Here is a 4,491-nt window from a genome sequence, read left to right as displayed (position 1 = left end):
CTAACCCTAACCCTAACCCTAACCCTAACCCTAACCCTAACCCTAACCCTAACCCTAACCCTAACCCTAACCCTAACCCTAACCCTAACCCTAACCCTAACCCTAACCCTAACCCTAACCCTAACCCTAACCCTAACCCTAACCCTAACCCTAACCCTAACCCTAACCCTAACCCTAACCCTAACCCTAACCCTAACCCTAACCCTAACCCTAACCCTAACCCTAACCCTAACCCTAACCCTAACCCTAACCCTAACCCTAACCCTAACCCTAACCCTAACCCTAACCCTAACCCTAACCCTAACCCTAACCCTAACCCTAACCCTAACCCTAACCCTAACCCTAACCCTAACCCTAACCCTAACCCTAACCCTAACCCTAACCCTAACCCTAACCCTAACCCTAACCCTAACCCTAACCCTAACCCTAACCCTAACCCTAACCCTAACCCTAACCCTAACCCTAACCCTAACCCTAACCCTAACCCTAACCCTAACCCTAACCCTAACCCTAACCCTAACCCTAACCCTAACCCTAACCCTAACCCTAACCCTAACCCTAACCCTAACCCTAACCCTAACCCTAACCCTAACCCTAACCCTAACCCTAACCCTAACCCTAACCCTAACCCTAACCCTAACCCTAACCCTAACCCTAACCCTAACCCTAACCCTAACCCTAACCCTAACCCTAACCCTAACCCTAACCCTAACCCTAACCCTAACCCTAACCCTAACCCTAACCCTAACCCTAACCCTAACCCTAACCCTAACCCTAACCCTAACCCTAACCCTAACCCTAACCCTAACCCTAACCCTAACCCTAACCCTAACCCTAACCCTAACCCTAACCCTAACCCTAACCCTAACCCTAACCCTAACCCTAACCCTAACCCTAACCCTAACCCTAACCCTAACCCTAACCCTAACCCTAACCCTAACCCTAACCCTAACCCTAACCCTAACCCTAACCCTAACCCTAACCCTAACCCTAACCCTAACCCTAACCCTAACCCTAACCCTAACCCTAACCCTAACCCTAACCCTAACCCTAACCCTAACCCTAACCCTAACCCTAACCCTAACCCTAACCCTAACCCTAACCCTAACCCTAACCCTAACCCTAACCCTAACCCTAACCCTAACCCTAACCCTAACCCTAACCCTAACCCTAACCCTAACCCTAACCCTAACCCTAACCCTAACCCTAACCCTAACCCTAACCCTAACCCTAACCCTAACCCTAACCCTAACCCTAACCCTAACCCTAACCCTAACCCTAACCCTAACCCTAACCCTAACCCTAACCCTAACCCTAACCCTAACCCTAACCCTAACCCTAACCCTAACCCTAACCCTAACCCTAACCCTAACCCTAACCCTAACCCTAACCCTAACCCTAACCCTAACCCTAACCCTAACCCTAACCCTAACCCTAACCCTAACCCTAACCCTAACCCTAACCCTAACCCTAACCCTAACCCTAACCCTAACCCTAACCCTAACCCTAACCCTAACCCTAACCCTAACCCTAACCCTAACCCTAACCCTAACCCTAACCCTAACCCTAACCCTAACCCTAACCCTAACCCTAACCCTAACCCTAACCCTAACCCTAACCCTAACCCTAACCCTAACCCTAACCCTAACCCTAACCCTAACCCTAACCCTAACCCTAACCCTAACCCTAACCCTAACCCTAACCCTAACCCTAACCCTAACCCTAACCCTAACCCTAACCCTAACCCTAACCCTAACCCTAACCCTAACCCTAACCCTAACCCTAACCCTAACCCTAACCCTAACCCTAACCCTAACCCTAACCCTAACCCTAACCCTAACCCTAACCCTAACCCTAACCCTAACCCTAACCCTAACCCTAACCCTAACCCTAACCCTAACCCTAACCCTAACCCTAACCCTAACCCTAACCCTAACCCTAACCCTAACCCTAACCCTAACCCTAACCCTAACCCTAACCCTAACCCTAACCCTAACCCTAACCCTAACCCTAACCCTAACCCTAACCCTAACCCTAACCCTAACCCTAACCCTAACCCTAACCCTAACCCTAACCCTAACCCTAACCCTAACCCTAACCCTAACCCTAACCCTAACCCTAACCCTAACCCTAACCCTAACCCTAACCCTAACCCTAACCCTAACCCTAACCCTAACCCTAACCCTAACCCTAACCCTAACCCTAACCCTAACCCTAACCCTAACCCTAACCCTAACCCTAACCCTAACCCTAACCCTAACCCTAACCCTAACCCTAACCCTAACCCTAACCCTAACCCTAACCCTAACCCTAACCCTAACCCTAACCCTAACCCTAACCCTAACCCTAACCCTAACCCTAACCCTAACCCTAACCCTAACCCTAACCCTAACCCTAACCCTAACCCTAACCCTAACCCTAACCCTAACCCTAACCCTAACCCTAACCCTAACCCTAACCCTAACCCTAACCCTAACCCTAACCCTAACCCTAACCCTAACCCTAACCCTAACCCTAACCCTAACCCTAACCCTAACCCTAACCCTAACCCTAACCCTAACCCTAACCCTAACCCTAACCCTAACCCTAACCCTAACCCTAACCCTAACCCTAACCCTAACCCTAACCCTAACCCTAACCCTAACCCTAACCCTAACCCTAACCCTAACCCTAACCCTAACCCTAACCCTAACCCTAACCCTAACCCTAACCCTAACCCTAACCCTAACCCTAACCCTAACCCTAACCCTAACCCTAACCCTAACCCTAACCCTAACCCTAACCCTAACCCTAACCCTAACCCTAACCCTAACCCTAACCCTAACCCTAACCCTAACCCTAACCCTAACCCTAACCCTAACCCTAACCCTAACCCTAACCCTAACCCTAACCCTAACCCTAACCCTAACCCTAACCCTAACCCTAACCCTAACCCTAACCCTAACCCTAACCCTAACCCTAACCCTAACCCTAACCCTAACCCTAACCCTAACCCTAACCCTAACCCTAACCCTAACCCTAACCCTAACCCTAACCCTAACCCTAACCCTAACCCTAACCCTAACCCTAACCCTAACCCTAACCCTAACCCTAACCCTAACCCTAACCCTAACCCTAACCCTAACCCTAACCCTAACCCTAACCCTAACCCTAACCCTAACCCTAACCCTAACCCTAACCCTAACCCTAACCCTAACCCTAACCCTAACCCTAACCCTAACCCTAACCCTAACCCTAACCCTAACCCTAACCCTAACCCTAACCCTAACCCTAACCCTAACCCTAACCCTAACCCTAACCCTAACCCTAACCCTAACCCTAACCCTAACCCTAACCCTAACCCTAACCCTAACCCTAACCCTAACCCTAACCCTAACCCTAACCCTAACCCTAACCCTAACCCTAACCCTAACCCTAACCCTAACCCTAACCCTAACCCTAACCCTAACCCTAACCCTAACCCTAACCCTAACCCTAACCCTAACCCTAACCCTAACCCTAACCCTAACCCTAACCCTAACCCTAACCCTAACCCTAACCCTAACCCTAACCCTAACCCTAACCCTAACCCTAACCCTAACCCTAACCCTAACCCTAACCCTAACCCTAACCCTAACCCTAACCCTAACCCTAACCCTAACCCTAACCCTAACCCTAACCCTAACCCTAACCCTAACCCTAACCCTAACCCTAACCCTAACCCTAACCCTAACCCTAACCCTAACCCTAACCCTAACCCTAACCCTAACCCTAACCCTAACCCTAACCCTAACCCTAACCCTAACCCTAACCCTAACCCTAACCCTAACCCTAACCCTAACCCTAACCCTAACCCTAACCCTAACCCTAACCCTAACCCTAACCCTAACCCTAACCCTAACCCTAACCCTAACCCTAACCCTAACCCTAACCCTAACCCTAACCCTAACCCTAACCCTAACCCTAACCCTAACCCTAACCCTAACCCTAACCCTAACCCTAACCCTAACCCTAACCCTAACCCTAACCCTAACCCTAACCCTAACCCTAACCCTAACCCTAACCCTAACCCTAACCCTAACCCTAACCCTAACCCTAACCCTAACCCTAACCCTAACCCTAACCCTAACCCTAACCCTAACCCTAACCCTAACCCTAACCCTAACCCTAACCCTAACCCTAACCCTAACCCTAACCCTAACCCTAACCCTAACCCTAACCCTAACCCTAACCCTAACCCTAACCCTAACCCTAACCCTAACCCTAACCCTAACCCTAACCCTAACCCTAACCCTAACCCTAACCCTAACCCTAACCCTAACCCTAACCCTAACCCTAACCCTAACCCTAACCCTAACCCTAACCCTAACCCTAACCCTAACCCTAACCCTAACCCTAACCCTAACCCTAACCCTAACCCTAACCCTAACCCTAACCCTAACCCTAACCCTAACCCTAACCCTAACCCTAACCCTAACCCTAACCCTAACCCTAACCCTAACCCTAACCCTA

The sequence above is a fragment of the Cnephaeus nilssonii genome (assembly GCF_951640355.1).
Source record: "Cnephaeus nilssonii genome assembly, chromosome: Y".
NCBI lineage: Eukaryota > Metazoa > Chordata > Mammalia > Chiroptera > Vespertilionidae > Cnephaeus > Cnephaeus nilssonii.
This window is presented reverse-complemented; position numbering follows the sequence as displayed.